Here is a 13,486-nt window from a genome sequence, read left to right as displayed (position 1 = left end):
CTAAAGCTAAGTAGTTTTACTTTTAAATTTGTAGCTTGTAATTCAATTTCTAATATATGTATTTTTTCATAATGCATTGAACTTAGCATGCTAGTTTTTTTTTTTTTTAATTTCATTTTAATGTAACAATAGTGATGGCCACAATCTTGTTTAATATTTAGTTTAAATACATGATATCAATAGTCCTTGTATACACAATGAACAATCATAACCTACATTTAGAAAAATTGATATATTGCTTCTACAACCTTAGTAATCATTCAAGTAAATGTAATAAATTAATTTTAAATTCTATAATTACATTAACATATATCGTTTATGGATTTTAAAATTATTCTTTTTAGTTGTCGATAGAGGTTAGAAAATATTCTTTTGTTTAAGGTTAACAATAAAATTAAATATGAAAACACTTGTCTAAGAAATTTGACTATACAAATTGCGAATTCAAAGGTTTCTCACATTCTAAATAATATTGTTTATTTTTTTCTAAATAAAATATTGATAAAAAATAAGTTTTAAGCCCATGTTTAACATTCTTTTTAGCTAATTATAACTTGATTTTGGGGTATGATATTTTACTCAAATTCATTCTATTACCTGAACAATACATGCATGTATGTTTACTAGTGCAGAAGTTGGGTTCAATAGGCAAGAAGGAAGATCAATGATAGTTTTTATTATTATCTATTTTTTTCAGTTTTGTGGAGTATATCTTTTGTAAGTATTAATGTACTTTTTTTATTATTAGTGTATCTGTGTTTTGTTTTTTTTAAAGTGTAATTATTTTTGTTATTAATTAATAAAATAAAATTTTTAGGGAATATTTATCCAATAATTGTAACTTTATATCTAATTATTGTTGTTAATCGGATTTTAATTTCTTTTACTTAAGCTTTTATGTTTTAGTTTAGAAAGTAATCAAATTTTAGAATTATAGCTTAAACATCTTTAAATAGCAAAACAATATTTAAACAATTAAAAATTTTGAAAAAAAACATTTTAAAATATTAACTTTCATAAGACTTTAGAACATATCATTATAAAAACATTTTAAAGCATATCATAAATCGAAAGTATACAACTCTTTACCAATAGGGATGATACTTTAGAACTTAAAAAATGAAAATAAAAGATTTACATCAAAATGAAAAATCAAGCCATAAAGAAAGCAAATAAAATGAAAAAAGAGTTAAAAGAATGCAACAAGAGAAAATGCTTGAGACTAAAATATTTGAGATTTAAGCTTTTTTTTTAAACTCTTATAAGTTGAGTTATCAAACTTAATCATATGTTTATTTCTTGTATTAAAGTTAGGAAAGAAATATATTGTATCATTACTTGAAAAGTTTAAGTTAATTTTTTTTTTTATAAAATTAATTAAAATAAAAAAAAGTTAAATACTTTACGTAGAGTGCTAAAAAATTATGATTCATATTCATAGGAATATCAATGAGAATGAAAAATTGAGCAATAATTTGGTTCCTTGGTTTTTCTTATTTATGGTTTAGTATGAAAGATTTGAAATACCTTAAATGATTTTTCAATGACATTAAGTTTTAAAAAAAATTAACAATCAAATCATTTAGAAAAATAAATCTATAGTTAGGAATACTTGAGTACAAGTAATTAGCAATGTTTGAGTAATTTTTTAAGCGTTCAAAATTTCATAAAAATCAAATGTGTTTGTGTATAAATGAAAGTTTAAATTGTTATTTCGTGTTACTTTATTTGATCTTTGTATATAAAATTAATATATAGGATAACAAGTTGGAAAGAATGAGCAAAAAAAAAGTGTGGTAGTGATAGAAGCCCAAAATTTAAGGCACTAAATCAAGAACTTAGCACCATGGCACAGTTTCCTAGTGTTGAGGTGCCATCATCTAATCGCTACAACACTAAATTTGCAACATCATAGTTTCATCATAGGATGGATTTAGAACCAGCAAACTAATTGCAACTATTAAGCATTACAACATTACATCAGTGTCACTATAGTGCTACTTTACGACATCACAATGCTACTTTGCGATGAAGCGTTGCCACAAGTCAACAATATAGTTTTTGTTCTATTATTGAGTGGGTTTGGGGGAGTTAGTGAGCAGGATTAAGGATTTAGAGGTGTTTTTTAACGCTGGATATGCATTAGAGAGAGTGTGGAGACCAATGTGAGAGAATTTAGTGAGTGTTTGTGAAGTGTGAGTGATTGGAGAGAGTGAGAGCATAGAGAATGGTTGTGTATCTTGACAAGTTGAGGCAAAGTGCATAATCATTCTTTAGGGGCTAGTCCGGCCACTTTCTTATTCATTTATTTATATTTTAAGTGTCTTTTCTTGTTTGATAAATGTTATTTGTAAATATAATTTTTAACTAAGTTTTAGTTCTTTGTACTAGTGTTACTATGGAGTAATTTTATGTTTAAACATGTGGCTAGGTTGAAATTAGAATCATAAGTTGTTTTGTTTAAGTTGAACTTTATTTAAATACATTTTGGTTAGGTGTATGTTAACTATGATCTAACAATTTTGACCGAAAAACTAATGTAATAATAGGGATAACATCCAATTTCCTTGAAAAGACAGAAATATAACTTTTAGGAAATTACATTCTTAAGATGAATAGATAATCGTGTAGTCATTAATATTATTTAGTGGGTAATACAAAAGTTTCAATGCTCCTTAAGTTTTGTCAAAGAAGAAGTATAGGCCTGTATTCGATTGACAACTACAGGAAAATAAGTGCAAATTATAAAATCACTATGTATACACCAGTTCAAGAAATTCTCATAATTTGAAAAAACCTAAAAAAATGGTTATTTTAATTTTCTTAAAAATTTCCTAAAATTTTCTCATTGATTGAATAAAATCTGACTTGAAGTACGACTGATAATTATCTTAATTTTGTATTTTAATCCCATTCCTTATGAGAATGATCTCGTACTCTATCACTTTAGTACTTGAACGAATGACACTACGATAAAATAACTAAATAGTGTATGCACATGAGTTGAAAAAGTTGTGACAAAAATATTTGTGAAAGCTTTGTGTTTGATTTGTGGTAAGCATCATTAATGATGAAGTTTGCGTCATTGTATGCTGTGTAACAACTTTGCATGGACATTAGTGACAACATTATTCATTATTACCTTTGCTGCTTGAACTGGAGGAATTGCGGATACTAAAGTTGATAAAAATTACATAGCGTCAAAAAGGGTCGACTCAAACCTGATGCCTAGCCAATAAATCTAAGTTGTGCTTGTCATGCTCATTCGCATTGTCCACTGTTCTATTGTGTTCTTCAGAGAAACCCTAGTTCTATATTGACTCTCTAAAGATCTTGCAACCACTTCTCTTTGATGACCGTTTGGCGACCTCGAGACTCTGGTGAATCGTTGTATCAAAACGTTTCTCAAAGGAAATTTTCTTTTTTCTGCATTCTTTCAAATTCTTTGTCTTTTCTTTATCAAATGAATCCATTTTTTTCTAGGTCTAGTTATTAGTGTTTAGCTATGCCTTTGGAGGTATTTGACTACAACTAAATTTATTAAATCGACCCTCCCAATGGTCCAAGATTTAAACTGAATCGAAGGAAAAATGTTAGCCCTTAGAATCCCAAAAGTGTGTGTGTGTGGTCTTCATCAGCAAACAAATCCACTTTTGAACCCAACAGTCAAGAAGACAACAGGTATCAGAACCGTGCATGGTCCTGATCACATGATCACCTAGATTTAATTCCCTTTTTGTAAAATGTAATGTGAGATTTTAAACTTTTGTCAAAGTTCATGCCTATAGTGATTTGTTTGTTATTATTAGATATAGATATCATCTATTATAGTTTTTGAAGTCTCACAAACTTCATGGTTATCGATGAGCCATTTAGTCTAAAAATCCATGTATAATTTAAACTCTTAAATCATTTTACATTTAGATTTTATGGTGGTTAATATAAAAACTTTGCTAGAAAATTTTGAGAGAGAGAGAGAGAGAATCTTGAATGATAAATCTTCCTTTTCGGCGAACTATCTTCATGAATTTGATTTACTCACCCGAGTTGACATGTCGCACGTAGCAAAAACATATAGCAAAGAGATTACAAATACATCCAGAGCGAGTTAAACCAGACCCAACCAGACTCTTATGTAAACCTGTTCAGGTCATACTGCTTCATGAATCATTTCAAATAAGATGGCAAAAAATTAAAAATTGCAAGCCGCTAGCCAAACTTAGGCGTTGTTGGCTCCAACTAAGTTTTACATTAAATAGGATTTATTAAATTCGATAAATCCAGATTTATCATATCCATAATTCCACGAAAGATGTTTTGATCGGCGAAATAAATCTGTCTCGTACTCAGACATAGAAAATCCAGATTTACATCATCAAAATGACGGAATGCGTGAGAAAAAAATGGAACGCGAGAAAATTTGAGTTAACTGAGTGTTGGATTTATCACGGCTGAATTCAATAAATAACATGCTACCAAACACCCCAAAAAGATCGTGAGTTGATGATGATATAAAACTTTACAGGCCACAAATTTGTTTGAAATATAAAAAAGAAATAGAGATGTCTCTCTCTCAAATGATAAGGGTGAGTCCCACAGCGCTCAGAACAATTGAACTGCTGCTCTGTCTCCATTTCAGAATCTATGATTGCAAGGAAAAAAGTCTTATACTGTGAAAAAGAAGAGGACAAATGTGGCCTCTCTCTTGCTAACGTATAAAGATTCCATTTTTCTTCAGCAAGAGAACAAAAAGAGAACGTGCTGGCTTTAGTTTAGCTTATTATTATTATTGTTGAGGATTAGAAGAGGAAAACATTAAAATCACAAGAGAGTTGTTATATTTTGGCAGTTAATTGCAGAATTAGGCTTCGTTTGAACGAGCTTCGCTCTTCATAAGCTGCATGGCAGGACAAGCCTCATCGTCTCCATTTTGAAACGTAAAAAATGCACAGTTCTTCTTGATACAACATGCGGATACATTCCAAAAACGCTTTATCTCCAAACATAATTCATTCACATAACGACATTCCGTGCGACCGAATGGAAGTCAGCCCGATTCTCAAATGAGGCCTTAATAAGTATGTTTGAAAATCAATAACCAAATAGGGCTCAAAGGAGAAAAAATATTGTGTCCGGACAACGACGCGATATAACAGAGGTACGATCTCCCGCTCTGCCCCCCCGCCCCGCGATATCACGTCCGTCGACTGGGATGTAATATAGTCCCCACAAATTTAGTAGAAAATGAATTGTTCATTTGTCAGTGTTCATGCAATTATTAAGGAATGGGAAGGACTTAAAACAGTGGGAATGAATAAGACAATCTGTCCCTCTCTTGCTAGCGTAATAGGATTCTTGTTTACTTTTTCTATTGCAAAAAGACAAGCTATAAAAGCCTATAAATTTTATTTTTTTATTTTTAGCACAGTTGACAAAAGTGTGGGGATTGGTTTAAGTGTTTTATTTAATTCCGGAATACAGACAAAAAGAAGAACATGCATATAGAGCAGCTGCTATGCTGTTGCAGGTTTGGCTACAATAGGGCATATCTATAGATAGATAGATAGATAGATAGATAGATAGATAGATCGATAGATAGATAGATAGATAGATAGATAGTGAAACCTGAAATGCATGAGCTTACGTAAAGAGAAACGCCGGGTTTAATTTGCTGATAGCGATATTGAATAGTTTGCCTCAACCGGTTCTATGTATCATGAAGCTTTCCTTGGAGATTATCACGGTTCTATGTAGCATGAAGCTTTCCTTGGAGATTATCTTAAGAGGATTAGTGAATAGTTTAGACCCAAATTAGAACAAAAACTAAATCTTCACTTTTTAGTCACTATAGGAAAGTAACTCAATGGGTCAATTTTTTTGACACAAACTTTAACATCGAATTTGAGTCTATTTTTGTTGTAAGAGATTAGGGATGACTTGTGCGTTGAACATTGTCGATGCTAACAGTTGTGTCGACGTCAGTGTAGTCAATCCATTGATGCACCTTGTTTGCGTCGAAAATTGCATTGATAGATTGTCAACGCAATATAATTACAAAATAGCGTTGAAAAGTCATATGGTGTTTTTGACGCTAATTAATTTGCGTAAAAATATTCCGATCCAAATGGCCTAAAATCCTAATCCCGCATGCCCCAGCTTTATTAACACTTCTATAGTTCAAGATGTTAGGGCTCTGGCGATGGCTGATCTTATTTTACCGAGCATCCGGCATGTCACGAGAGTTCTTACCAGAAAAATTGTGGCTCCAGCTAGTATCCTTCCTCCCCAAGCTTAGGTAAACTCCTCTCTTTGTTGGGCCTTCCTATTCATTATTTTTCCAAATTTATATTCGTTTTTTGTGCAAAAAATGAAGTTTTGGTGCTAGATATGTAATACATAAGAATTGTGTGGTTTGCATGTAAATATTGAAGTTTAGTAGTTAGACATGTAATACATAAGAATTATGTGGTTTCTATGAAAACAAATTAAAGTTTGGGTGTTAGATATAAAATACATAAGAAAAAAGTGAATTGTATGAAAAAAAAAATAAAGTTTAGGTGTTTGATATATAATAGATATGAATTGTGTGAAATATATGTAAGAAATTGAAGTTTAGGATTTAGATATGTAATACATAAGAATTGGGTGGTTTGTATGTAAAATTGAAGTAGAGGTGTTAGAAATGTAATCCATAGTGTGTTTTTCATGAAAAATTTGAAGTTTGGGTATTGGGAATGTCATACATAAAAAAATTAGTGGAATGAATGTATAAGTTGAAGCTTAAAGTGTTAGATATGTAATACATGACTTGTGTGAAATGTATGTACAAATTGAAGTTTAGGGCGTAAATATGTAATACGTAAGAATTGTGTGGTTCGTATGTAAAATTGAAGTTTAGGGGGTAGATATGTAACACCTACTGAAGAATTGTGTAGTATGTATGTAATAATTATGTGGTTTGTATATAAAATATGAAGTTTGGGTGTTAGATATATAACACATAAGAATTGAGAGAAATGTATATAAATTTGAAGTATATGTGTTAGATATGCCATAAATATGAATGGGTGGAATGTTAGTAAGAATTGAACTTTAGGTGTAGTGTTCTAGTACATAAGAAATGTGTAGTTTGTATATAAAGATTGAAGTTTGTGTTAGATATGTAATGCATATGTATTGTGTGATTTGTATATAAAAATTAAAGCATATGTGTTAGATATGTAATACATAAGATTTGTGTGGAATGTAGTTAAATGCATTAATTATTGACTTTATATATATATGCTACTAAGCAATATTCAAAATTTAAGATCATTGATGTATAATAGATTGTATCATGAAAGAAAAGGACTCATTAATGAGTTCTTGAATGGTATAGAGAAATTTGTGCAAGTAGTATCGCAGGTGTCCATTTACCTTTTAGAATGTAAGTTTTGATTCTCTTGTGCGAAGCACAAAAATCAAGCATGTCTTACATCTAAAGAAGTGAAGTTGGATTTGCACCGTAAGGGGTTTCAACCCAATTATTAATGAATTATTCAGAACGATCATGTTGGTGCTCTGTCAAGTTTTGCCCCTTCAATGAAATACGATCCTAACACATATGAAGTAATGATTTTTTCTGCCAACAGAGCTCATTTTGTTGGGAGTTTTCTTGAAGAAGATAAAACAATGATTAGTGAAGCATAACAATTCTATGATTTACTGAATACTGCATAACAACCTTTGTGAAAAGGTTGGACTACGTATATAGTGTCATCAGTAGTGTTGAGAATGTAGAGCATCAAATCTAATTTTAGCATGCACATCTAATCTTTAATATAAAGTAGCAACATTACTAACAGAGATAAATCCTTCAGAGAATTTAGTTCCAGATGAACTTTACAAAACAAAAAAGTTAGTATCAAAGCTAGGGTACTATCTAAAAAGATAGATTTTTTTGTTAATAGTTGCAAGATGTATTATAAGGCTGATATAATTGAGATGAAATACAAATTTTGTGGTGCTAAGTGATTCAAACCATGGGGTAAGAAGGAAAAAAAAAAATCATACAAGTGTCTTTCTACTTGTCATTTATATCCCAACTTCAAAGAATATTTGTTTTTATGCATATGACTCCTCAAATGACATGCAATACTAGAACTGTTGATAATAATTATGTGTCATTTGTCAGATGGGGAAGCCTAGAAACAAATCATTCATAGTTATCATGCTTTTACAATTGCACTACGCAATGTTAGGTTTTGGCTTATGTGTAGATGGGTTCATATCATACAATCATGACGCAATACCCTACTCATGTTGGCCAGTAATTAGTACGCTAGATAAATTGTCCTTTGATATATGCATGGCTATGCTTTTATTATTTTTTGCATTGATCATACTAGGTCTTCATAACCTAAAGGAGAAATTTGTTGTTACATATAGCCACTAGCAGATGAGCTTCAAATATTAATAAAAACATGTGTGTTGACTTATAATATTGCTATGAAATAGAATTTTGAGCTTAAAGCTGCTCTTATGTGGACATTCAGTGATATCTCAACTTATGAGATGCTATGAAGTTGGAGCATAGCTGAAAAATTAGCTTGTCCTTAATGTATGAATATGTACATGGCATTCACCTTAAATCATGGAAGAAGAAATTTTTGTTTTGAGTATCATTGATGGTTTCTAATCCACAATCACCCATTCAGAAAGAATAGAGAAGTTTCCTTAACATTAGAGTTGAAAGATTAAATCCTCCCTCAACGATAACAGAGGTCAATTTATGATAGATGATTAATGAAATATCAAATATCATTAAGAGACAAGAGCTAGCTTCCATTTGCCTTCCTACTTTTGATGTTACATATAATTAAAAGAAATAGAGTATTTTCTGCGATATTTCCTACTAAAGAACTAATTTGATTTGACAAAATCTCAATGTTATGCATATTGAAGAGATTTTTTTTTAGATAATATCTTCAATATTGTCATGAATATTAAGGGTAAAATAAAAGATAATGTCAAAACAAGATTTATCTTGAAGAAGTATTGCCAGAGGAGTGAGTTAGAACTTCAAAAGATAAATGCAATAAACTGAATATTAAGGGTAAAATAAAAGATAATGTCAAAATAAGATTTATCTTGAAGAAGTATTGCAAGAGGAGTGAGTTAGAACTTCAAGAGATAAATGCAATAAATTAATAAAGGCTAAAGCTACATATTTCCTTGTATTGGATCAACGAAGAATAATAATGGATGCATTCTCTGAAGCTCTTTAGTGGATATATGTCCACTTGAGTCGCTGCGTTGAATTGGGAACTAAGAAGATATTTAGCATGAAAAGTTGTGGCTGTCATTTTTTTCTTATAATGCTTATTACAAACTGCATTTAATGCTCCGCCAAAGCTGATACTTAATTCATTGATCAAAATTAGTGCATTTTTAAGAAGAGTAGTGAGAAATATCATCATTGATCTAACATGAGAATTGAGACATTTAAAATAATCATGTATAAATTTTTAAATTACCCAATTTTTCTTCTAAATTTTCTTTCAACAGTCCTTCAAAGTTTGAAGAGAAGGACAAGGAAATCCAATCATTGTATTAACATGAAAACTAAAACATTTGCAACATCAGAAAACCAAATTCTCATGGATACATTTCAGAAGAACAAGCACTACTTTGCATTCCTTCAAAACAATCCTTTTCAAGTATGAAGAAGAGTAGAAGGAAATGCAATCACTGGTCTAACATGAAAACTGACACTCCACACAAAACTATCATTAATTTTTTTTCCAAAATAACTAGCATTGCTCCTAAATTCTCTTCATATAATCTTTTCCAACTTTAAAGATGAGGAAAGGCAAAAGTAATCATTGATCTAACATTAATATTAAGACATTTGGAATAGCAAAAAAATAATTTCTCATGGATATACTTTCAAAATAAGAAGCACTACTCTTAAATTCTCTCCAAACAATCCTTTCAAATTTTGAAGAAGAGGAAAGGGGAAGCAATCACTGATCTAACATGAATAGTGATATATTCAAAATAGCAGAAAGCCAAATTCTAATAGATAAGTTTTCGATAGAATAAGACCTGCTCCTAAAATACAGATCTAACATGAGAATTGAGATATTTGCAATATCAAAAAATTTAATTTTCATAGTTGTTTGCTCAAAATAAGCAGTACTCGCTTAAATTAAGTCCATACAATCCTTTCAAAATAACCAGCACCGCTCATAAATATCAAATAACCACCAAATCAATAAAGACACTAAATCACAAAAATATCTCAAACAACTAGACGATAAAATGAAAAAAAAATATAGCTAAAAAACAGGAAAGTAAGAAAAAAAATACCACCACCAAGTCACGAGAAAATGTGAGAAGAGAAGTCAGTATATATACATAGAAGAGAAGCCTCGGCAGCTGAAGCAAAGGATCGGGATGTTAACCTAAAATTGCAGCTGCAAAGAAAGAGGTGGGAGGGGGAATAGAAGTTTAAGCGAAGGAAGGAGAAGTCAGTATATATACATAGAAGAGAAGCCTCGACAGCTGAAGGAAAGGATCGGGATGTTAACCTAAAATTGCAGCCGCAAAGAAAGAGGTGGGAGGGAGAATAGAAGTTTAAGCGAAGGAAATATCAGGGATATCATAAGGAATAACGATAAACCAATGAGGGTGGCGAAAGAATTTTGTAACCTAAATGGAGGCGGAGTTGTGGAATGTATCGGCTCCCTCATGTTCACTCTTTCTCCATTCAGCAGATGACTGACAGTGAAAAGCAGAGCAAAAGTTGAATTCCAAACACGTCATTTCGCTTTTTGATACTAAAAAACCACTAAAACTGTGCCCCAAATGGGGCCTTAGTTTACCCCACTCATTAATTCCATCCTTTGGCATTAACGATAAACTACTTCAAACAGGCATTGCCTTCAAGCTGCTCTATGGAGAAAATTATCAATCTACAATTGATAGTCGAGTTGGCAAATTAGTTGACGTAAAAATTATGCCCTCCACTTTTCATCATATAACTAGCTAGTTGTGTTTTATGTTTTGAAAATTGTTGATGCTGTCCAGGCAAAGAATATTTTCAATCACTAAATATAAGTACTTTGCTATAAAGAGAATGATTATGTCAACCACCTCATCTTCTCTTGCTCTTCCTCAAACAAAATATTGAAAGACAAATTGTCATGGACTTCAATTGTTCTTTCTCGCCCTTTACTTCTACAAATTTTGGAATATAGTGGGACCAATTTACATGATAGAATGTTAGAAAAATTTCTACTAACTCTCAACTCATTGTGGGGTTTATTACAACTTGAAGGAGAAAAACATAAAAAAAAAAGTTAGGAGGTGAAATGGGATGTATATCCACAAACTTAAATAAAATCAAGTTACCCACTCGGGCCATACGCGAAATGGAAGAAGGGTCGGACCTATGAAAATTTTCAAGAAAATTCTTTCAAGTATTTTGCCAATGCTAGTATTCCTCCCACTCAAAACTGTTTGGTTGGACATATTTGCCTCAAGTTGAACCTTTTTAGCACTTCTCTTCCTTGCTTAAGATTGTTATTGATTTGGCTGGAGGACCATTGGCTTCCTACTAGTTGATCTGGGAACTTAAATTTTTTTATTTATGTTTTGGATTGGGCATACATAAATTGCTACACTGTTATTTGATCTCACTAGCTTCCCTATAAGACTGATTGAAACACACAAAAGACAATAATGAAAAAGCCTATTCTAGGGTGCAACATAGAGGGGATTCAATATCGGCTTAGGTGCCTGCAATTTGTCCATTTGGATCTCACTTTGCTCTCCATACTCTCATGGACTTTCTTTCTACTACATTTCTCGAGTTGTTGTTCATGCGGACTCCTTCTACAAGAGTGTTGCACATAATATACAATACTATCGTACAAGGAGTCTGCATGCATGTGAACTACGTACGTAGCATTCTCTAACGCCAGTAAGACATTTCCCTTCATAATGGCGCCAACCTATATTTCAATTTCCTTTTTCTTCAAATTTGTTTTCCTTCTCCAATTTTCATCGCACTTGCCATGCTTTCATTGATTTTTCTTTTCTAATAAAATTTGTTGCACATTGCCCTCAATTTCAAAAGATTTATCAAAAAAAAAAAAGCAAAGATGGCAGCAAATTCAAATATGATGATTTAAAAGTTGTGTACATATAAAGTGCCCAATTTAGATAGCAGTCAGTGGGTCACCTACTCACGTGATCCCTTGCTCCTCCCAACCAAAATATACCTCTGGTTGACAATAAGAACTAACCCTGCATTATTAGAAAGATGTTAAAGGAGCTTTAAGTGAATAATGAATCGATATTTAAATGTATAATTTCTGCAGCCTCTGACAGCATGAGAACATACATCTTAGTGGCTTTGCAGCGTCCACGCTCATGCTCTATCTCACTCTCTCTACAGATACAATAACAGAATATATTCTGAAAGACAATGAGAATAATGTGGCAAGACATTTGCAGTCTTCTTTGGTCATAGCAAAGCATTAATTTATGAGAGTTCTCATGCACCTTACATCATATAGCATTATGGAAAGTATGTCTGCATCAAGTTTTTTGAACAAATTAATAAATGATTAGAGGCATTTGTTATCTTTGAATTTTTGCTAAATGCTTTAATATTTAAAATTTTACAGTCCAAAGTTAATTTATTTAATAAAAATTATTATTATTTATATTATTAAATTTATTAATTATATTTAAAATTATTAATGAGAAGTTTTAGGCATAAATACTCATCACCATTTATTAAAAAAAATATTTTGATGAGATTGGTAGGATGCGAAGTAGCAGAGTTTGTGAGCGTAGCAGCAATGGAGAATGAGTGAAAGCTCCAGAATCATGTAAATCTGACTACTCTAACGTATTTTGATAAAAATAGACTTGTCTTGCAAGATAATTATGATACTTAAAAGACTAGACATTTCTACAAACATAGGAAATCTAAAAAGGACACTTATGTAAAAATTGAAGTTTAGGTGTTAGATATGTAAATACTTAAGAATTGAGCGGTATGTATATAAATGCAAAAGATGTTTGATTACACTCTTGAAAGGAAATAAGTAGATGCTCTCTGTTGCTTTCATATGATATTTAGAAATCTACTATTTTATATTCCCTGTACATAGTCATACTTTAACTTGTGATTCCAGCTTCAATTGAAGAATCTTGACCATAGCAGAGTAATTTTAGCTCTTTAGTGGTTCTACATAATTGATATTTACTTCTATGCTAGGTATGCATCATCTCTTAAAAAAATTTATTTGAATATGAAATTTTGCAATGTTGTATCTTTGTTATTCTTAGAATGGATTCGTCTGGAACTTTCGTGAAAAGATGGATCCAATGTAGAATCATTTTACTTGAATTAAAACTTGTGTTGGGAAGAAACATTTTAAGTGTTTGCACTCTGGAATGATATATAAAGGTGGAGGTATAAATAGGAAGC

The sequence above is a fragment of the Phalaenopsis equestris genome, unplaced genomic scaffold (assembly GCF_001263595.1).
Source record: "Phalaenopsis equestris unplaced genomic scaffold, ASM126359v1 Scaffold000210, whole genome shotgun sequence".
In the NCBI taxonomy this organism is placed as follows: domain Eukaryota; kingdom Viridiplantae; phylum Streptophyta; class Magnoliopsida; order Asparagales; family Orchidaceae; genus Phalaenopsis; species Phalaenopsis equestris.
This window is presented reverse-complemented; position numbering follows the sequence as displayed.